The sequence below is a fragment of the Crinia signifera genome, chromosome 5, assembly GCF_055691185.1.
Source record: "Crinia signifera chromosome 5, ASM5569118v1, whole genome shotgun sequence".
Lineage (NCBI taxonomy): Eukaryota > Metazoa > Chordata > Amphibia > Anura > Myobatrachidae > Crinia > Crinia signifera.
This window is the reverse complement of record NC_139221.1, coordinates 308,179,566-308,203,506: the sequence shown is the minus strand read 5'-3', so window position 1 is coordinate 308,203,506 and position 23,941 is coordinate 308,179,566. Positions and strand designations below refer to the sequence as shown.

Here is a 23,941-nt window from a genome sequence, read left to right as displayed (position 1 = left end):
ATAAACGCTGTTGACCCCGCCTACCTGGCTGCGCACCCCCTCCTGAGAACGATTACCATTCTGCCCATGCCTGCCGATAGCTTCGCAGTGTACGGGGAGCCAAGGAGGACTCCGCTAGCCCCTCCAGTCGGGCTCGATCACCTGCCAAACATAAGAGGGGCAGGGCGTGCCCAACAGATCAGCATGAGGCGCAAGATCCCGAAAGCGCTGCCATTGAAAACGCGAAAGAGCGTCCGCTATTTCATTATCAATGCCGGGCACATGCTGAGCCCTAAACAATATATTATGGCGCAGACATTGGAGGGAAAGCTGCGCCAGGACTCTCAACACTAACAGGGATTTTGCCTTCTGGTGATTGATGGCGTGTACGGCGCTGAAATTATCGCACCAGAACAGCAGGCTCCTGTTCGCTAGGCGCGATCCCCAGATTTCCATGGCAACCATGATGGGAAAAAGCTCTAGCAGCAAAAGATCCCGGGTGAGGCCCTCACTGGACCACCCCCGAGGCCATACCTCCGCGCACCAATGCCCATCCAGGAAGCAGCCGAAGCCAGCCGCTCCGGCTGCATCCGTGTATAACTGAAGCTCCGAGTTTGCCACGGTCGGAGCGAGCCAAATCCGCACCCCGTTGAAGTCCTCCAAAAACGAGGACCATACCTTCAAGTCCCGCCGAATTTCGGCGGACAAGCGGACGAAGTAATGAGGCTTGATCACCCCGGCCGTGGCCCTCTCGAGCTTCCTGCAAAAAAGCCTGCCCATGGGGATGACCTTGCACGCAAAGTTGAGCTGCCCTAAAACTGACTGTGCTTGTCTCAGAGGGATCTTAGACCTACTCTCGCATTGCAAGATAGCCTCGCTGAGCCTGCCTACCTTATCGGCCGGCAGGCTGCAGCAGCCCTTCTCAGTATCTATTAAGATACCAAGAAAGGACAGACAAGAACAAGGGCCCTCAGTCTTGTCGTCTGCAATGGGGACCCCGAAATGCCTGAACAGCGATTGAATCTTAAGCAACATGCGGGCGCAGTGCTCGGAGCCGGCCGGCCCGATGCACAGAAAGTCATCCAGGTAATGGGCTAGGCCGCCCCCGTCAGATGAACTCTCGACACACCAGTGCAGAAAGGTACTGAACTTCTCAAAAAATGCACAAGAAACGGAGCACCCCATCGGCAAACATTTGTCGATGAAATACTCCTCTCCGATGCGGAAGCCCATGTACCGAAATGAACTGGGGTGCAGGGGGAGAAGCCTGAAAGCAGACTCAACATCTATCTTAGCCATGAGCGCCCCCTGTCCAAACGACCGAACCATTGCCAGGGCATCGTCAAATGACTGATAAGTCACCGAACAATATTCCTCTGGGATGGCGTCGTTGACAGAGAAGCCCGCTGGGTAAGACAGATGCTGTATAAGGCGATACTTTCCTGGGGCCTTCTTAGGTACCACACCAACCGGGGAAATAACCAGGTTCTCTAAGGGGGGGTGGGAAAATGGGCCTACCATGCGCCCCAACTGAATCTCCTTATCCACTTTCTCCCTCAAAACTTCCGGGAGGGAACGAGCGGACTGGAGATTGCGATATGATCCACCCTTAACTTCTACTTTAACTGGTAAAACAAAACCCCCCTTAAAACCTTCAAACAGAAAAAAGGCCGCTTCCCTATCTGGGTAGCGCTGAAACCAATCGGCCATGGCAGCCACGTTCACAGGTGAACGCGCCTTATCTAGGATTCCCGCCTGCCGCTGCTCTGGGTGTAGCGGCCGCCGCCCCTCTATTGGGGCGGGGGCCCCGAAAGCAGTTGGAGGCCGGGTGGTTCCCAGAACAATTAATGCAGATATGCCGAAAGCGACAACGCTGGCCCATCTGACAGGAGGAGTTATTAAATGCGAAGCATTTACCCTTAGATGCGCCTACTGCTGCGGGCCTATTTGTCGCAGCGAAACGACGGGCCGAAAGGGCCTCCTGCGTTGGTCGCTGTGAGGAGGGGGAGGCCGCGGGAGGAGCCGGAGGTGCGGAGGCAGCCTCCACCGCCCCCAACCCCATGCGCATGAGCCCCATCCATATTTCTACATCCTTGCACCCAAGGTCCAGAATGAATAAACAGTCCTGCTTGCGCCGGAACTGCTCATCATAAGTTCGCCAAGCCGTGCCCCCATAGGTACGCTGCATCTCGTGGACCATGTGTATATATCTTATCACGTTCATGTGTTCGTCTGGCCGATCCTCCAAGTAACAGGCTGCGAAAACGCAAAAGCCCGCCAGCCAGTTGTCATAAGACCTATAGGCTTCAGAGCCAATGCCGCCCTTATCCTTTGCAGCCTTGAATGCTTTCTTGGAGTCCTCGGTCAGACTAAACACGTCAACGTAGTCCCCTTTCTCAATTTTCTTCCTGCAACTTTCGCGCAAACCCCTGCACACTGCCGTATAGTCGCAGTGCACAACGGCGGGCAAATTTCTTCTCTTCCTCTCTCTACGGGATATAGCGGATAGCTTCCTGCGCTTGGACTGCTGTGCCCTCCTCCCCGCCTCCTTCCTGGCGTACCTAGCTGCCCGTTTGCGTGCCCTGGCGGAGCTCCCCACATCAGACCCGCCTGCTGAAGAGGAGGAGGAGGAAGAATGGTTGCTTCCTGACCCGCTAGATGAGGTGCCCCGCCGAGACCCTGCATCGTCCTCAAACAAGGCCTCACCTGAGGAGTCCGGTTGTGCAGCCCACGTGTCGTCATCATCCGCGTCGTCGCTGGTGTCGACAGCGTCCGCCAAATCTTCCAAGGGTAGGGGTGTGTCATCGTGGTAGGCTTCATGGGACCCATGCCTCGGCCTGCTGGATCTCCTACGCCCCCCTGCTGTACGCTGTGCCTGCCCTGACGTGGAGGGTCGGCCCTCAATGGCCGCTACGGCAGACCCCATCTCTCTGATGGCCTGCATAAATTGGGAGCAGCCCTCTGCTGGCACCCCTCGGGACCCTGGCCCCCTCCTATTCCTACTATCCCTGGGCCTGCCGTCGGGGGAGAGGCTATCTGCCAAAGGCCCCAGGGCGCTGGCCATGGAGGAGAGGGCAGTGGACAGCAGTATGGGATCAAAAGCAGCAGCAGGGGGCGCCCTCGTGCGGCCTCTCCCAGAGCCCTCTGCAGAGCCTGAGCGACCAGCACGGTTAGCAGCACCCTGCCTCCTGCCCATGCTCCCCCAGCCATCCTCATAGCTCTCCCAATCTCCATGTTCCTGATCGCCCTGCAATGCCTGGCTGTGCCCCTCTACCCCCTGATCCTGGTCATCCCACCCTTGGTCCTCAAAAGGGGGGTCCAGTGAGCAGCTCCGCTGCCTACCACCACGCCCCCTCTGGCTGGGCGCAGCGCGGCTCTGAGCGTGCTCTCTGCTCCCAGCCCCCCTGGCTGCAGCATGTCCCCTGCCCCTCACAACTCTGCCGCGCTGTGCGCGCGTGCCAGACGCTCGACTCGGCGCTGGGGGCAGCAGTGCCGCCCGCCCAGCGTCCTCGCCTGCTCCGGCAGCGCCGCCATGCCCGGCAGGTCCCCCACTACCGCGTGACGCGCCGGACCGCGTGACCCGGCCGGCGCGTTGCGATGACGCCGCCCCACCACGCTGCACGCGGCCCCCCCGCCCCCCCCGCAGGCCGCGACGGAGCTCGCGCGGCCGTGTCAGGCGCAATGCCTCTACCGGCGCGCGTCACTCCCCGTGACCCGCGTCGAGCGGCGGGTGGCGCCGGAGGCTGCAGGGCAAGGGGGGGGTCGCCCTCCTGTATATCGCTGCCCGCGAAACGGGCCGGACGGCGAGCAGATCGCCGCGGTCGCAGGGCAGAGGAAGCCATGCCGCAATGCCTGACCCGCTACTAGGACACCAGGTACCTGACACTAACGCTTTGCTCACTTTTCCTACTCCAGCACCCCACGTCCTCCCTCCCTCCTCCCCTTCCTGCTCCTATACTCCCTCTTCCTTGGCCAAACCCTCCCCATCCCATAGGATCCCCGAGTCACATGCTTGTCAGTGATGACACGCAGCTGAGGGATGTTTAACCCTCTACATGCCTATTGCAGGCACTCCGTTATTCTATTATACCTGTTTATAATACCCTCCGATATAACGGGAACCTTTACCATTATTCTTGCAATAAGTCCAGAGAATATCACCATCATTATTTCTGGGACTCTTTATTATATTTCTTAAAGGTGGACATTAAAAATACTACTCCGGAGCTGGCCTAGACTAATCGCTATTTACAACAAATATTTCTGCCAGGAGTTCATTTTATTTGATTATGTGATTTTATTGTCATGAATATATGTGATTGGTCAGTTTACCATAAACAGTTTTTTATACATTATAAGGAATGTTTTCTTATATTACATTTTTATATATTTATTTACTCTAATCGTGTGGCGCTCTCAGGTAGATCACTGGGTGAACTGCGCACTCGTGAATATTTGTTGGCGTTCCATTACTTGTGGGTGTAACTGCTCTCATATATATATCTCCACATGCACCTTGACAAAGGGGTGATTAAGACCCCCGAAACGTTGGTCCTTTCTTTTGCCACAATACACCTTTGAAAAATCCCATTTGAGTGCCGCCTCTTCCATTCCTCTACCTACCTGTCCTGGAAGGCACCGGGGTATTCGGACCCAGCTGTGGGAGTGCCAGGCCTTCTCCATTATCTATCTATCTATATATATATATATATATATATATATATATATATATACTAGGTGATTCATCGCGCCCTACGGGCGCTCTTCACACCGGCGTAAGGGGCTACGCCCCTTAATTTGTGAACATTTGTATTGTGAGAAATATGGTTAGAATTGTATGAAAGATGCCCTGTATTGCAGCTTCTGGCAGTGGGTGAGGGTCCAGCGTGGCAGCACAGGAGTACCGGACGGTGGCCCTGAGTCAGTGTCTCCTCCTACTGGGTGGGAGTTAGGGTGCATGAGAGCAGGAGGCTGGGATATGAGGCATGATAGGGGTATGTGGGCAACACAGCGTCAGCGATTACCCAGTGGTGGAAGTTACGGTTCATAAGAGCAGGAAGCTGGGTAGTGATAGGGGTGTGTGGGCATACGGGGGACTAAAGAGGGTGGTGGACACTGTGCAGCTTCTGCCAGTGGGTGAGGGTCCAGCGTGGCAGCACAGAAATACAGGAGTCAGTGTCTCCTCCGACTGGGTGGGAGTTAGGGTGCATGAGAGCAGGAGGCTGGGCGGTAAAGCATGATAGGGGAATGTGGGCAACACAGGGTGAGCGGGTCTCCACTGGCGGAAGTTACGGGGCAGGAGAACAGGAGGCAGGGCAGTGTCCTCCCACATTGATGGCAAAAGTATTCAACATCGGCCATAAACCATCGATTATTTGAAAATCATTGATGGTCGATGGGCATCCCTAGAACTGGAGGAGGGTTGGGGACAGTATGCAGCTCCCGGCAGTGGGTGAGCGTCTCCTCCCACTGGGAGGGAGTGAGCGTGCATGAGAGCAGGAGGCTGTATAATAGTGGTATGTGGGCAAGACATTGATAAAAGTTGTGGCGCTGGTGCAGAGGGCAGTGGGGAAACCTGCAGTGCGGCAGCCAGGGCCGGATTTCCCACCTAGGGGCGGTACCTGCTTGTGGTGGTACAGGATCCCCCATTGTCACTGGGGTACGTGAAATGCGGGAGCGGGGGCCGCGGTGGTCCGCTGGGGGGTGGAATTGCCGGAAGGGGGTCTGGGGGGTCTGCAAATTGCGGGAGGGTGGGTGGTGTGTGGGGATCCGCGGTTAGTGGGAGGGGGCGGGGGTCCGCAAATCGTGGGCGGGGGCGCGGGGGGGCTTGAATCGTGGGAAGGGGGGTCCGCAAATTGCGGGAGGGGGGTTGTCGGGGTTAGTGAATTGCGGGAGGGGGGGTTGCGGAGGTCCGTGAATTGCGGGAGGGGCGCGTGGGGTGCCGTGAGTCAAGGGGGGGTGGTGCGGGGGTCCGTGAATCACGGGAGGGGTCATGAATCGCAGGAGGCGGGGGTCGTGGGGGGGCTGCGAATCGCAGGAGGGGGGGTGTGGGGGGTTGCCGTGAATTGCATGAGGGGGGCGTGAATCAAGGGAGGGTGGGCGCAGGGGGGTGGTGCGGGGGTCCGTGAATCGCGGGAGGGGGCATGAATCGCGGGAGGGGGGGTCGTGGGGGGTTCCGAATCGCAGGAAGGGGGGTATGGGGGGTGCCGTGAATTGCGTGAGGGGGGCATGAATCGCGGGAGGGGGGGTCCCCGAATGTGTGAATTACGGGGCGGTCGCAAATCGCGAGAGGTGCCGAGGGGGCCCGCAAATCGGGGGAGGGGGGCGCTACGGGGGGTTTCGTGAATCGCGGGAGGGGGGGTCGTGGGGGGTTGCGAATCGCAGGAAGAGGGGTGTGGGGGGTGCCGTGAATTGCGTGAGGGGGGCATGAATCGCGGGAGGTGGGGTCCCCGAATGTGTGAATTAGGGGGCGGTCGCAAATCGCGAGAAGTGCCGAGGGGGGCCCGCAAATTGCGGGAGGGGGGCGCTACGGGGGGTTCCGTGAATCGCGGGAGGGGGCGGCGCGAATTGCGGGAGGGGGGTCGCAAATCACAGTAGGGGGGGGGTGCCGTGAATCGCGGGAGGGGGGGTCGCGGGGGGCCCTTTTAATGCCGGGAGGGGGGGTCGCAGGGGTTCCGCGAATCGCGGGAGGGGAGGATGCAGGGGTCCTGCGAATCGCGGGAGGGGGCTCGCGGGAGGGAGGGGTCGCTGGGGTCCCGCGTTTCGCGGGAGGGGGTGGTCGCGGAGGTCCAGCGAATCGCGGGAGGGGGTGGTCGGGTCTGGGACGGATATTAAACAGCACTTACATCGACAGCCATTACATCGACACCATTAGTTCTGTAGCTCAGGGAAAGGGGGCAGGGGATGGAGGCCAAGGGCACAGGACTAATTGGCTATGAAGTAAGAAGGTTATCTCCAATCAACATATGAGTAAATAATTATAATATATAATATTGTTGTGGAGGTGCTCCCAGGGAGTAAGGTAAGTACAATTGCAGAAGGGTTGATATTCAAGGGAGAATATCAGAAAAGAAACTCCCGGGTGGGGCACAACCTTCTATAGTGTAGTATATATCAGTCTAAAATATCAACTTTATTAATACTAAAATTGATCCTATAAGTGGATCAAATGACGAACATAAGACAAGAACATACAGATAACATGAAGAGTAGTATACAAATGAGAAAAATCGTGAAAATATAATGTAATAGTCTGAAAAGTGGGGGGCTAAATTGCCTCTATATTGTATGTCACAGGAATGTCAATGTCTTTCTGTGAAGAAATTGTTTCAGACAAAGCACGTCTTCACTTGACCAACAATTGGTTTACATATCATAACATCACAAAATGTGGTATATTATTAAGAAGGCTCACTGTCGAACAGCACACGTTTATCTAGCAATTATGTTCAAACTGAAATTGGACTGCAAGATCAGAGAAAGAATGAAAAAGTGGTGAAGTACCTGAGCTATGAGTACTCGCGGGGTGGCTGCTATCTGTGCTTACGGTGGCTATCGGATAGTTGCACAGTTGAGCGGACTCAGCGAGTGTCACAGGTACAAGAGTGTAGCAAAAGGGGGTTTCTGCTGTCTCCAGGGGCGACCAACCTGGCCCTGTTATACAGAGACAGCGCAGAGTCAGGTAATGGGTCCTCTGGAGATGAGAGAACCCTGATTGGAGGGGGTGTGAGTAAAGAGAGCACCTTCACTTGAATCCCTGGCATACGCTACTGTCCAGTGTGTGCGTCCAAAGACGTAGTGAACACTGGTTGAGCGGTATGTCTGGGTGGTGAATTGCAGAAGAAAGTATAGTATGCACTTTGGTACTATTGTTCTTAGGCTTGTGAGTCGCTGTTGTACCATGCAACAGGTGGTAATAAGAGAGAATTTTCAAAGAAGTACATAGTCTGTGCTACCACAATGGGGATATAGTGCCCTATGATGTGTTGGCCCTGAAAAAGAGCTGGGCTAGCAATATAAAGGGTCACCCTAAATTTAAAGAACCTATTGACCAATTAGTATATATATAATATGGTATAACCTATGGAGCGGTGTTAAAGTAGGTTATTGGTCTATAGTCCTATGATGAAAAAAACACTATAATATTGGTTCCAAAATTTACTGAGTGTTTATTCAGTTATCCCCTGTGCAGTGATTTTTTGTTCAGGATATGATCCTACACATAGAGCAGGGTGCAGGAGATGGAGAAGAAAAATTCCTTGTGCGGTGCAAACACACAGCTTTATACGATAGATCACCAGCAAATGTATCTAGATATAATGCAACATTCTATCTATATGCGTTACAGGGTCACAATTTTGTGCATTGAAGTAGCAATCCACTGTGATTAAATATGGTGCGACATGGTATATGCAATAGATTGATAATAAGTAACAAGCCACTGTAATTAAATATAATGCAACAAGGTATGAGTAATAGATTATTATCTAGTGACCCCGTGGTTAGAATCACAGGGGATGCATTTTATATTTCTTATAACAAAAGGCAGTGCCCTGAGGGCTATTTTTAACTCACGGACACCCAGTCCAGGGTGTATTACTGGAGACTCTGTGCATCTGACAGCAAAATCCCCCAATGTGTATGCTCTGGTGCGATTACTGCGACCAATCGGCAAGGTAGAAAAAATCCGTGGTGTTGGATATATCAAATGTCACGACAGGTAGATAAGGAAAAGCAGTCTTAATTTGTGGATAGATAATAATGGATAGTAAGAGGCTCTGCGCTGTTTTGAAAGATCCACAGCGTCTTCTGAGACCTCTGTAAGTGCTGCCGTGGACTCCGCTGTCTCACCCTGTGAAGCGGCTGGAGTAAGCAGCGTCTGTAGGGGTTACAGCGGGAGACAGGTTCTAATGAAGTGTCCCGTCCAGGAGTTAATTCCGTCGGCGGCAGATGAATAGAGCCGTCAGGATGTCTTTCTGTCAGTTGCGCTGGCATACAATAAAAACCTTTGGCTTGGAGTGCGCAGGTTACAGCAGGAGACAGACAGTAATGAAATGTCCCGTACAGGGATTAATACCGTCGGCGGCAGATGAGCGCAGCCGTCTGTGTGTCTCTCCGTCGGCTGTGCCAGCATTCAGTAGAAGCCTTCAGCTTGCTGGGGGGTCGTGCTGTTATAGCAGTGGAAGCCAGATGAGGATATGTGAAGCGTGCAGGGTCCCGCTTGTGCACAGCGGGGACCTGAACAACCGAGACGTACGTTTCACTAGAGTAGCTTTCTCAATCGGTGTAAAGGTGTGCTCTGGCGCCCATTATTTAAATGGTGTTTGGCCAATCCCATGTGGGGGCAGGTGGAAAAAATGGGGAGGAGAAATGGGCTAGTCAGCCTGATAGAGGAAGATGATTTGCAAACATGAGACTGACACCGTCCATTGATCACATTGGAGGAGAATTTTTTCAATTGAATTAATTAAAGGAGGAAGAAAGGAGGACGTTGTGATCCTGGTTTTAAAGGGGAAAAGAGCATGTGGGATACTAATTATTATTTGTAACAATAAGAATATAAATTAATTAATTGTTAATGGGACAAGGGCTGTTAGCCCCAGAACGCTAAAGTGATATATGGTACATATGGGAGTAGAAATAAGAATAGAAGTAAAAATAAATATCAATTGAAGAGACAATATAAGATGCTAATTATTATTTAAGGTGTGACAAATAGACTTATGCATATTAAATGTTCATGGGACACGGGCTTGAAGCCCCGGAGCGCTAAAATAATAGGTGATATATGTAAGATGGGAAATGTGAAATGAATTTTTTTTTCGTTTTAATGAGAATTTTGAAGTTTTAATAAGTGTATAAAGGTAATGAAGTCATATAAAAATATAATATATGAATAGGAAAAGCGAGTATTTCTATCAAGCTTTCACATTTTTCTTTATTTTATTTTTTATTTTTTAATTTCTTAATTTTTTAATTTTTTAAATTTTTTCTTCTCCCTTTAATATGTCAAAATACAGGATACGGAGTGCCCTGTGAAGGGTGCATATTTAAATAATGTGCAGGGAAACTTTTTTTCGTTTTAATGAGAATTATGAAGTTTTAATAAGTGTATAAAGGTAATGAAGTCATATAAAAATATAATATATGAATAGGAAAAGCGAGTATTTCTATCAAGCTTTCACATTTTTCTTTATTTTCTTTTTTATTTTTTAATTTTTTAAATTTTTCTTCTCCCTTTAATATGTCAAAATACAGGATACGGAGTGCCCTGTGAAGGATGCATATTTAAATAATGTGCAGGGAAACGTGTATATAAGAAAAAATAAAAAATATATATGCATGTACACGCGTATACACGCATGCGAAAAGGACCGCAAGTGTACATCCATGTGTAAGCTAAAAAAAGGGGAAAATTCGGGATTGTAAATATGAAGACGCGTGTAAATTGAATGAAGAGTACATAGTGTAATGGTGGTGATAATAAGTTTGAGATCACACCCACAGGTGTGAATAGGAACGTGAAGATAAAAGTGAACAATGGTGAAAAATAAGTTACATGTGATATCATATAAAGTGTGAGAAAAAAAGGGAGAAAAAAAGAGAGGGGGGGGGGGGGAAGGGGGAAGGAATATATGTATATATATATATATATATATATATATATATATATGTGAAAGGATGGGAAAATACAATAATTATAGAAAGATGAAATGAGTTGATGAATTATTACGGCATAAGGAGAGGAAGATTTAGAACAGGATAGGAGTTGGATACAGATTTTATGGGTTCAGAAAGACTCCATAATTAATGAATTCATTCAGGCCCATGGGAGTTACTGAGTTGAGTCTGAAAGTCCAACTGCTTTCTTTTTTCAATAGCTCCCTGGTGATGTCACCGCCACGAATCCCTAGATGAAGTTGCTCTAGTCCAAAAGCCTTCAGACCTTTGGGAGATCCTCCGTGATGTTTGTGGAAATGACGTGCCACAGAAGTTAACTTTTTTAGTTTTTTGAGATCAGAGGCTGCATTTCGAATACCACCAACATGCTCGAGTATTCGCTGTTTAAAAGGGCGTGTGGTCATGCCAACGTATCTCAGGTTACATTGGCATTCCAGGCAATAGACTAAATTTTTAGTCTCGCAATTGAAGAACCCTACAATTTTAAGTTGTTTGTTGGTCCTATCCATCACAGATGATCTCTTATCCAGGAAGGCACATGCCTTACAGTGCCCGCAGGGATAGGTACCCGTTGCCTTTGCCAGTGTTGACTTCCTGGTTTTTGAGAAGTGGCTCTGTACTAGGGTATCGCGAAGGTTAGGTGCTCTACGCCAACTACAATCTGGTCGTTCTCCCAGTGCTTCTTTGAGGATGTTGTCATTTTGAAGAATCGGCCAATGTCTGGAGAGTATGTTTTGTAATTCTCTCCATTCATTACAAAAGTTGCTAATGAAGCGTATCGGTTGTGAGGATGTTTTGGCCTTGTTTTGTGGGAATATGAGGGTTTGTCTATCACATGTTCGGGCATGGTGTCTGGCGCTCTTAATGCACCTCTTGCTATACCCCCTGCTCATCAGCCGATTGGAGAGTTCTTGGCTTTTGCTGTCATAAGACTGGATGTCAGTGCAGTTTCTGCGGAGACGCAGAAATTCTCCCTTTGGCAGATTTTTAACCGTCGGAGGGAAGTGAAAGCTCTGGTGGTGGAGCAGACTGTTAGTTGAGGTCTGTTTTCTGAACAGTTCAGTCTTAAGTGCTCCATCTTCATCCTTATACAGAGTGAGATCCAAAAAGGTAGCTTGCTGTTGACTATACTCATAGGTAAGTTTAATATTGAGTGTGTTGGTATTGAGTATGTCAATAAATGCTCTCAATTCATCCAGACTACCGTGCCACAGCATAAGGATGTCATCAATGTATCTATACCAACCTACAATGAGGTCGGTATAGATATCGTTGGTATCACAGAAAACACTTTCCCTTTCCCAGGATCCGAGGAACAAATTGGCGTAAGTGGGCGCACAAGCCGCGCCCATCGCCGTTCCCCGGACCTGGAGGAAGAAAGAGTCATTGAAGGTAAAATAATTTTTACCTAGAACAAAACCAAGAAGGTCCAACAAGAAGGTATGGAAATCATCCTGACCTTCTGTTTCCAGAAAGGTCCGTACAGCCTGTAATCCGTCCTGGTGTCGAATACAGGTGTATAAGGACTCGACGTCCATGGTGACAATGTAGTCTTCTGCGGCCAGGAAGACCCCATCGATTTTCCGAAGCACATCAGCAGTATCCTGGAGGTAAGACGGCAAACTGTACACATGATGTCTAAGATATGTATCAATGAATTTACTGGCGGGTTCCAGGAGACCACCGATGCCCGAGACTATAGGTCTCCCTGGAGGTTTGGTAAGGTGTTTGTGTACCTTAGGCAACAGGTAAAAGGTAGGTACTTTGGGATGATGGATCTGCAGAAAGGAAGTTTCTTTATTAGTAATGGTGCCCAATTGGTTGTATTGGCGTAACATTTTGTTATACGTTTCGAGGAAGTCAGTGGTGGGGTTACCAAACAATTTTTTATAACAGGTTTTGTCCTGTAGTTGTTTATTGACCTCGGCAAGGTACATCTCTATAGGCCAGATGACGATATTACCTCCCTTGTCCGAGGGCTTTAGGATAACATCCTCCCATCCTCTGATCTCCTTGAGGGCTGCCCTTTCATTACTGGTAAGATTGTCGTTCATTGTTGGTAAATGCAGATTTTTTGATTTTTCCAGTTTGTCCATGTCCCTGCCTACCATGTCCATGAAGACTTTGACGTTTGGACTTATGTTGTCCTGAGGCATGAAGTTGGATTTCCTTTTGCATAGGTCCAATCGTCTGGTCTCCGGGGGACAGGTGGTGGAACTCCCTGATGCCAGTTCTTGTAATGCCTAGATGGCTTCCTGTTCTTCAGTTGACAGAGTCATCTCTGTAGATTCTGGAATGCTTGTGTCGGTGGGGGTATTGTACAGTTTGTGTAGAAAAAGTTTTCTTCCAAACATTTTAAGATCTTTTTCCCCTTGAAATCTGTTGAAAGAATTTATGGGTGAGAACGATAACCCTTTGGCAAGTAGGGATTTGTGAGCGTCATTGAGTTGGTGATCCGAGAGGTTGATAATTCTCAGATTATCGTCGACCAAATCTATGGGCGTTGGAAGCGTGGCGATTGGCGGGATGGCATCTCCGTCCTCCACTGGCGTGGATCTCTTCCTCTTCTTCTTCCCCCTCCGCGTTCGTTTGCTGGTTTTCGATACCTGCCCCTGGATGTTCCTGGGCCTATTTCTAAAAAAGACATCGCATTCCTGATGGATGCATTCTGAGAGTCCTCTATATCGGACATTTCGGCCTCTGAGGAACTGTACTGTGAATTGTAGGTTTTCTCTCTGATTCTGTCCGTACGTCTCCATTTAAAAATCTGCCCTGTGGCGTAATCTCGTTTGTCTCTGAGAAATTTTGAACGTTTGCGTTCAATGATCATTTTCTCATAATTTTGAAGATCTTCTTTGGTTTTAGTAAAGGTTTTTTGAAAATTTTCGTCTTTTTCCCAGGTCTCGAGGGTTTTACTTAATTTGGAGATTTCTTTGTCACACTCTTCCAACATGAGAAGGTTGTGTTTGGAAAGAATGGACATCAAGTCAGAGGAACACTTCAACAAACAGGCCTCCCATTCGGTTTTTAGGTTAGGGGTAATGAACTCAAAAGTAGGGAATATTTTTGGACGCAATCCTCCAGTTGAGTCCGCTCAACTGTGCAACTATCCGATAGCCACCGTAAGCACAGATAGCAGCCACCCTGCGAGTACTCATAGCTCAGGTACTTCACCACTTTTTCATTCTTTCTCTGATCTTGCAGTCCAATTTCAGTTTGAACATAATTGCTAGATAAACGTGTGCTGTTCGACAGTGAGCCTTCTTAATAATATACCACATTTTGTGATGTTATGATATGTAAACCAATTGTTGGTCAAGTGAAGACGTGCTTTGTCTGAAACAATTTCTTCACAGAAAGACATTGACATTCCTGTGACATACAATATAGAGGCAATTTAGCCCCCCACTTTTCAGACTATTACATTATATTTTCACGATTTTTCTCATTTGTATACTACTCTTCATGTTATCTGTATGTTCTTGTCTTATGTTCGTCATTTGATCCACTTATAGGATCAATTTTAGTATTAATAAAGTTGATATTTTAGACTGATATATACTACACTATAGAAGGTTGTGCCCCACCCGGGAGTTTCTTTTCTGATATTCTCCCTTGAATATCAACCCTTCTGCAATGACACCATTAGTTCGACAGCTCAATAGGTCGACATGGTTTTAGGTCGACATACCATTAGGTCGACAGCTCATTAGGTCGACAGCTCATTAGGTCGACAGCTCATTAGGTCGACAGCTCATTAGGTCGACATGTTTTTAGGTCGACACTGCCATTAGGTCGACAGAGTCTATGTCGACAGTCAAAGTGGATAGTAGGGCATGAAATACCGCCTGTCGGCACATGTCGGCTCAATAAACAGTGAAAAAACCCATGTCGACCTTTTGACTGTCGACATAGACACTGTCGACCTAATGGCAGTGTCGACCTAAAAACATGTCGACCTAATGAGCTGTCGACCTAATGAGCTGTCGACATAATGACATGTCGACCTAATGGTATGTCGACCTAAAACCATGTCGACCTATTGAGGTGTCGAACTAATGGTGTCGATGTAATGGCTGTCGATGTAAGTGCTGTCTAACAATAGTCCGGATACCGGGGTGGTCGCGGGGGTCCCGCGAATCGCGGGAGGGGGGTCGCGGGGGTCCCGCGAATCGCGGGAGGGGGGGTTCGCGGGGGTCCCGCGAATCACGGGAGGGGGGGTCGCGGGGGTCCTGGCAGAGGGAAGGGATGTGCAGGAGTAATGGTGGATGGTGGCTGTGGAGTAATGGTGGATGGTGGGCGTGTACTGTAGCCCTGGCTGGGCGGGGTGAGGTGATGTCAAGGGGGTGGAACGTCAGACACATGAAAGTGAAACTGTCCTACACAGGAACGTTCTCCACAGGGGTTGAGTGACAGATCTGGCTAAATATATAAGAGATATATATATATATAGGTGGGTAGGAGGCCCGGCACTCGATGTTTCTCCTTTAGAATATGTGCTGGGGTGCCTTCCCAGGTAGCAGCAATGGCCCCAATATAGAAGTAGTAAAGAAGGCGGCACTCATCAGACTTGAGTTGGTGAAATAAAAAAGCCTTTAATCCGACGGCGTTTCGGGAAATGAACCCGTTCTCAAGGACATACAAGTGCACAGTAGTACAAACACAGTATAAATAGCAGATGAACCCCACCCCCAAAATGATCAGGTAACACCTGAGCTTACCGGTCTCGCCGCAAGCAGCTGCAGTTGATTGCGTCTGGGGGCCAGCTCCCGTCCATCATGTCGCAGCAGAATGACGCACCACGCTACTTCAACGTGCGCACGTCACCCCGCCGTACACCATGCACAGGATAACTCGCTCCCAATCAGCTAATCCAAACCGCACGTCACCATGCTGCGTCCCGGCATCTCCCGCGTTACCAGGCAACCTACAAACAATAACAATAGGAGAAAACATGAATACACTGATCACGTAATACTGGCAGTTAAAAACACTGTTAAAAATTTGGACTTAACAACACACTGTCATCACATCTTAAGGCACGTTATAAAGTGATTATAAAGCAGTGTAGAAATACCGCATAAAGTGCATATGGCAGTGAAACATACATGGATAAGGATAGATAGTATAATCCCCGATTACCCAAATTAAGGACAATAAATAACCACTCAAACATGTATATAAGAGCGATGTTAAACAAACAGTAAATTCATAACAATACGGAACAACCCTCAAAGGTAACATTGCAATCCCCACTATTCATTTAAACCTTTTGGGGCAAGTGTCTGTAAATAAAAAATCCATTTACATTCTAACTGCAACAGTTTTTTATTTCTGTTGCCACCTCGAAGAGAGGCTGGTACTTGGTCTATGATCATTGACCGCATACTAGCCACACTATGCCCAAATTTTATGCAATGGCGGGCCATCAGGGTTTGTCAAGTGGTCACAGTGACCAATCAGTTACTTACAAATAAAGATAGTTATAACGATGCAATTGGAACCTGTTTAGACCCAGGAAAATGTTGAAATCAACTGCACCTGTCTCACCTCTCCTAGACCAATTGAAAGGGAGAAACAATCAGTTGCTGGGTATATTAAGTGAGGAATGACACAAATCAAACACTCTTTGAAAAAGCCCCCCTGTTAGGGGCGAAACGCGTTAGAGGGAGAATTTCCAGCCTGCCCAGTGCATAAAGCCTTGTGGAACCTGTACCTGCAAACTTACAAAACTAGCAGAAAAATTACGGCACCTGCACCGGCGATTTCCGATGCCACCTCGCTGCATATTCCATCCGGCACATCTGAGAACTCCAATGATGCACCAGTGAACTCAGCGTCTGTGAGAGAGACGACACCGCCCATAACATCAATAGCGGCACGGGTCCGGAGGGTAAGAGCGGCAGCCAGCAACAACATCCACCTGGCCAGCTCCCCTCCACCATTGCTCCAGAGGGACACTCAGATCTTCTAGCCGCAGCGCACGGAGGCGCAGGTGAGAGACGCGCATTCAGCGTCTGCATACACACTTTCAATCCAGATTATAACCACAAACTGTGACTGCACTATAACCACTAAATTTAAAGTGGTACCAAAATATGGAGACAGGATTTGTTTCTTTTATTGTTCTATTTTTGCAAATTATAGGGTGTAGTACAAACACCTGTTTTACTATAAAACGTATACGTTTATAATTCATCCAATTGCATTTTTATGTACTAATGTATATTGATATATGTCTTTAGGTGGCCACCTTGAAAGTATATGAATTTTTATACTATTTTTTATGTACAATTGTTTTTTCTTAAAATGAAAATACGATTTAATATATTTAGAAAAAATATAAAAAACACCCCCTTTGTGTAAGTGTATTCTTCCATGGTACTTGATATTTTTATTAGCGCAGCTCTCCACCCCTTTTCTGTTGTATACCCTATTTGGGCCAGTCACAATCGAAATATTGAAATTTCAGTACAGCTTTGTGATCAAAAAAAGATCCTTAAAGGTACAGCAACAGGAACATTCACCCAATTTCATGAAAGTACCCATTTTTGGTGAATGTTCCTGTTGCTGTTGGACTATGATCAATATTTTTATCTGTTGTGATAATGTATACTAGATGGTATATTACCATCAGTCAAAGTAAATATTATACGTCTTCTGTTCGTCCTTCTGTTCTATAATCCATTGTTAATTATATAAATGTGAATTATGAATGTCTTTCCTATGATGTACATTGTATATTTACAATTATGTTCTACCTTTGTAGATCTATTGTTTATAAACACCCCTGATGAAGTCTCATAAAGAGACGAAACGCATCGGGTTTCTATTGTGATCCATAATCTAAAGAAATTCTGATACAAGATTCAATCTCAAGACAAAGGCCCTTATTCTGATCGGTGCGGATATTCCCGCATTCTTACGGAGCGGTCCGCACGCCACGGTGTTCTGCCGCGTGCGGCCATCGTCCGTAGAAACGCCCACGGGTCCTCCGCATTCGGACGGACTCACTCTTTAAGAACAGGGCGTGTTTACGGACGACATACAAACCATGCGTGTGCGGGAGAAACACTCCGATTCTGCACGGTATTACAGAGTATTACAGAGTATGCTCGGGAATACCGCATCCGAACGGGAGGCAAGCGGTGCTACCGCCCGTAAGCGGAGTATTTACGCCAAACAACCCACTATTATGTATCTCTGCAATACATCACATGACCCACTTATTCAATTACCTATCCTCATAAAAAACTGCTTATTTGGAATTGGAATCAATTAGATGCCAATATATCCTTACAAGCATGCCTAACACATGCATTGCACACATTAACCCTTACAGCAATTTAAGTGCAATGGTTTCAATTAAAGCACTGACAAGCGTCCTATTAGTGAGTAATGAGTAAAGGAGTCGATTTTATTGGGTTCAGGTGTTAATGCTTGTAGTCATTAGGCGGTCCGTTCGCCTCCCGCAGGAACGAGTGGTGTCCGCAAAGCAATAGTGGCCTTTTGGACACCGCACATTTCTTCCCTTTTTGTTCGCGTGCATTCGGAGTGCTATCCGAATGTACGCCCCCCAACATCAGTGTACTCCCCCGTGTCCGCCCATGTTTCCGCCCCGTTTTGCCCACTTTGAAACTACGCCCATGTGTCATTCCGCATGACGCCCATAATACGCCCATATTTCCCGAATGATTGCGGGGACCAGTTTTGTACGGGATTTGCCCGAACAGGTACGGAGTCAAGGCGTGGCACATGCGCGTAGCGTTCTCCACGCATGCGCAGACGCCGTAAAGACGCGATCCGAAAGTATGCGGAAAAGTACGCATCAATCAGAATAAGGGCCAAAGTTTGATTTGTTTTAAATGTTTTAAATAAATGTTTTTTATTTGAAAAATGCTTATGTCGATTATGGTCTTATAAAGTTAAGGAAAGACAGGAATCACCTAGTAAATTGTATAAGGGCGCTATATAACACTATTGTCTGTGATATTGGTGTTGGGGTCCCTCTAGTGGGGGATTCAGTGTTATCAAGAGACGACCTAGTTTAGCGCAAATTCTAGAGATATTGTACGTGATATATATATATATATATATATATATATATATATATATATATATAAATATCCCTCACCCCTGACGAAAACTGGAAGGCATCCAGTTGAAACGGCTGTTGGGTCAGCCTTGCTGCACTACACTTTGTATAATGTTTTGAAAATACACCTTTTTTTTTTCAACTCAAACTACGTGAGTGCTGGTCTGTTTCCTAACCTGGTTCCCAGGATAGGTAAGTGCTGTCTATATGTGCCGGCTGACTTGGACTGATATATATATATATATATTCTGGCTGTCGGGATTCCCTGCGTGCTATCAACCTACCGATATTATACTACTTTGGGTTGTCCAATCGACGCGATCGTGATTGGGTTGTGAACCCCTATTACTGACCATCTGGTTAGTCTACCTGTGCCAAATATCCGGTTGTTTGGATTTTTAACATCCATCACTAAGGGATTGCTGTGGACTTACCTCACAGCTCAATTTTTTGTCTACGTGCAAGGGTCACGATAAGATACCATATCATAGTGTAACCAAACCCCTGATGAACGCGTTGGGCTGTTGAATTCTTATCCTAAAGATGAAATCCAGATGTGAACCATGAAAAATATGTTTTAATAAAAAATTGTTTTATTATCAAATTTCTGTCACATTGCAATTGGTTATTCACACCATTAATCGTAGTGGTGACTCACTTATAGTTGGTGGAGAATTTATAGCGCTCTCTACTCTCTCGTTGTTTTTTGTCTTTGTTTTATCTCCCACTAACAGGGGGGATTTGTAGAGAAGCTGCTTTGTGTATCGGGCGCTCTTGGGGTCACCTTGTCTTTTTTATATATATATATATATATATATATATATATATATATATCAAAGAAATGCTCTAGGACACTGGCGCATTGAATTACCCTACATACAGAGGATCAACATATGGAGACCTTTAAGATTTTCAGAAAGAATGACTGACAAATCTCTAGGGTGGCAAGCCAATTCTCTTGAATCCGGCTTGGTCAACCGGATAATTTTTTAAATGGAGAGTATAAAGAGAATCTAGGCGCCTTATGTGGTTTATAAAAATATATACAGTTTTATTACACCGACAATAAAAAATATATATCAAGAATTCATAAAAAATGCATAAAACAAGCTTTAGCACATACAAGATTTTTTGGGGCAATGCCCGGTATGTTAGGGCAGGTAATGGGGGTTAGGGGAAGGCGAGAAGGTAAGAATGGGGAAAAAAACAGGGAGCAAGTGGGAAATAGTAGGCACTTTAAAACAATAATATATATCACAAAAATTGGACTCTTCTATATATATTTATCTCTCAAAACTGCAGTGAGTACTTAGCTGGGTATGTAGTAAAAAAATGGTTTCTTTGAAAAAGAAAGTAGAAGTCCTTTCCCTTGGTTAGGAACCAGGAGGTAGAGCAGTAGTCTCTGGGCACAAATGGCAAGGAGGATTGGAGGGTGGTCCCGACGCGTTTCGTCCACTAATGGACTTCTTCAAGGGGAGCAGAATATTGAGGTGTGATCAGTAGGGGTTTATATACTGTCTGGGATCATATGGGGGTGGGGTTGGAGACCGGAAGCGGAAGTGTCCATTCGTTTTCACTAAGGCGCTGTATATCGTTATTTCCTCTATAGGAGGCAGCCTGTCTTTTAAACAGATAGGGAGGCTCTTCCTCCGTTGGTGGTATAGGGTGAGTGTCTTATTTATCCTGATAGATGCGGCCACGATCTGTTCTTATTTCCGTATGAAGGGCGGAAGTGCGTCATCGTGTTATCCGTATGTGGAACGCGGAAGCTGGTTTAGTTGACACGCAGGTTCCTGGAACGCGGAAGTCATCTCAAGTGAGGCGCAGGTCTCGCTCCGTACAGACAAGGAGTGAGTCATCATCTAGTAGATCTGTGGAACGCGGAAGTTTCTCCGTTGGAGCGCAGCATATTTCTTGATGGATCATGGACGCTGTGCTGTGATTGGGTCTCGTTGGAACGCAGATAGAGATCCTTAGATGGAGTGTGCTGCGAATAGGGCTTAGATATTTGATTTAATGCAAACTATGAAAAAGAATAAAATATATATGTTAGAAATGCCGGACACTTGTTTTTCTAGTTGATTTGCCGCATAGTATCAATAATGAGTTGTTTACACTTTTAAGTGTGACGTTTTGTTGTGCATAAGTGCAAATAGTGCAGAAAATAAATAATAATAGTGATCCCTCATGTGTCTCTTAATTATAAACATATAATTTAGGGGTGACAAACAAGAATAATTTTTTGTGCTTATTTAGACATATTAAATTGTGACATAATTTATGACTGTAGTTAATACTGAACATCATGCATAATTTAGCTCTATATCCATAATAGTGGCTTTACACGATGTGTATTTGCATGAGCACATGCCAAGTGAGTGTGGTGTTTACTATTACTTATGAGTCATTAGTATATCCCAATTGTTTACGGGTCTATGCAAAGTTCTTAGGTTATATTTGACCAGTCCTTTTGTTTTTGTTTGGACTATCTAGGTAAGTGTTCCATTGTAATAAGATCAATCTCTTCTTTTTGTTGAGTTTTTTTGAATAAACATTGAATTTTTCACATAGTATTTTGATGGAAATCTTGGAAAGTGTTCTTTGAAAAAAACCAAGGGGGGGGGGGGGGGGGTTTCAGGAAAGAGTCTTGATACCAGGTTTTTGAGGTTGTTTATATATTTTTAGTTTGTTTTCAGTCTCTTCATAGTTATTTCAGGCAGTAGGGGTCCCAGAGGTTCCGATAAATCTTCTTTAGAAGGATATTTTCTTGTATTTCTGGATGTTTACAATCATCATCAGACCTTCCTTAGTCCTGCTGGTGTCTATCTTGATACAATACTACATGCGACACCCAATTTTCCCTGGTGGTCTCCCTCCCAAGTACTTGTTGGGCCCACTGCTTTTTAACTTCCGAGTTCGGATGGAATCGGGTTTGTGCAGAGTGGGATGATCGCATTTTTTGTATTAGAGTCACTTGCATACAGGCTAGGCTGTCTGTGATGTTGTTTGTTCAGAGAAATGGGGCTATTTCATAGCTTTCGTTTAGACCATGGGGTGACAAGGTGTTCAATTCATAGATCCAGAACATTTCACGTTGGGAGAGTTTCTTCGCTAGATCTCCTCCCCGTGGTCCCAGGGTGACGTGTTCAATTGTAGTGAATCTTAGGTGTTCCACGCATGAATTATGATTGTTCAAGAAGTGTCTGGATACAGAATGAGTTGTGAGTTTGTTTTTGATGTACCTGATGTGTTCTTGTATTCTTAATTTGAGTGGTCGCTTAGTTTTTCCCACGTATTTGAGACCGCATGGGCATTCGATCATATAGGCTGAAGTGGTATTGCAATTGCAGAAATGTTTTTTTGAATATTTTTTGGTGTTATTGTAGTTATGAAAGGTTTTTCTATCCGGATGAACATGTTTACAGACATTACAATGGCCACATTTGTATGTCCCTATACATTTAGTTAGTGATGTTTGTTGTGTAGATTGATTGACAAGGAGGCTGGGTGCTAATATTTCTTTAAGATTTCTTGATTTTCTGAATAGGATCTGTGGTTTATTGGGAAGTATTTCTTCTAAGACAGGGTCCATTTTCAGAATGTTCCAATGTTTATTGATGGTTTGTCTGATCTTTCTTTCTTCACAGTTATATTGCGTGATGAAGGCTACTGAGTGTTTATTTGTTTCTTCTTCTCTTGGTTTGGGTTTCTCTTGTAACAATTCTGTTCTGTCCAATTTTTCACATTTGGTGATTGCTTGATGTATGATTTTTTCAGGGTACTCCCTTTCCCTGAACCGGTTGGCGTAGATTTCCACTTGTTCTGTGCAAAGTGATGCTGTGCTACAATTACGCTTTATCCTGTGGAATTGTGAGAAGGGGATATTGTCCTTCCATTGTTTCACATGTCCACTTTTGTAGTGGAGATAACTGTTTGTATCTACGGTTTTTATGAAGTTCTTGGTTGTTACTGAGTTTCCTTCATTTGATAATATTAGATCCAAAAATTCCACATAGTCTTTGCTCACGTTGAATGTGAATTTTAAATTGTAGTTATTATTGTTAATGTGGTTAATGAATTTCATGAAGTCTTCCAGGTCCCCATTCCATATTACAAGAATGTCATCTATGTATCGCTTATATAAATGAATGTTGTTTTTGAAAGGGTTGTTATTGTATACATATTGGTCTTCCCATTTACCCATCAGTAAATTGGCAAAACTGGGAGCAAATATTGTGCCCATGGCAGTGCCGCATATCTGCAAGAAGAATTGGTCCAGGAATTTGAAATAGTTATGGGTTAGTATGAATATAATGATGTCACATATGAAGTTTACATGAGCTGGTGTTAGGTTAGTATCTTTTTCCAGGGCCTCTCTACATGCTTGGGTCCCTTTTTCATGTTCGATTGAGGTATATAATGATGAGACATCTATCGTGGCCCATAAAAACGTATCCTGCCAAATTATGTTTTTCATGATTCTCAGTACGCTTGATGTATCTTTTAAGTATGATGGTAATTCGGTGACTTTGTTCTTGAGGAAAATGTCGACATATTCTGAGCAGTGTGCTGTTAATGAGTCGATACCGGCTATTATGGGTCGACCTGGTGGATCTTTCAGCTGTTTATGTATCTTTGGGAGATGATAAAATATTGGTATGACTGGGTCGTTGTTTAGCAGATATTGATATTCTGATTTTGTGATAATTTGTCCATGCAGTCCTTTCAGGAGCAATTTTCTTAGTTCGTCTACGTACGGTTCAGTTGGATCTTTTGGTTGCGGTTTGTATGACTTGGGGTCGTTCAGTAGTCTTTTGGCTTCCTTTTCATAATCATTTCTGTCCTGTATCACCAGGCCTCCTCCTTTATCTGCTGGTCTTAGTACTAGTGACTTGTTTTCTTTTAGTTCTTTCAGCGCCCTTTTTTCTTGATTCGTGAGGTTGTTTTTCATGTTTGTAGTCTCATTGTTGTCTATGAGCTCCTTTTTTACCATTTCATAAAAAATGGGTATGTGGTTCCCTTTTGACTCCAGTGGGTAAAACTTGGATGTACATTTTAGTGATGATTTTGATTGGGATTCATAGTTGTTGATTATTGCATTTTCATTCCTGGCAAAGTGTCTTTTTAGTGTTAGCTTCCTCACATATTTATTGAGATCTAGGAACATTTGAAATTTGTTTGGTTTTT

General features: G+C 46.0%; 1 pseudogene; it reads right to left on the bottom strand.

Annotated features, from left to right (window-relative positions):
* Positions 1 to 21,593: 21,593 nt before the first annotated feature.
* LOC146005846 (5S ribosomal RNA) lies at positions 21,594 to 21,712 on the bottom strand (annotated as a pseudogene).
* Between the last annotated feature and the right edge of the window lie 2,229 nt (positions 21,713 to 23,941).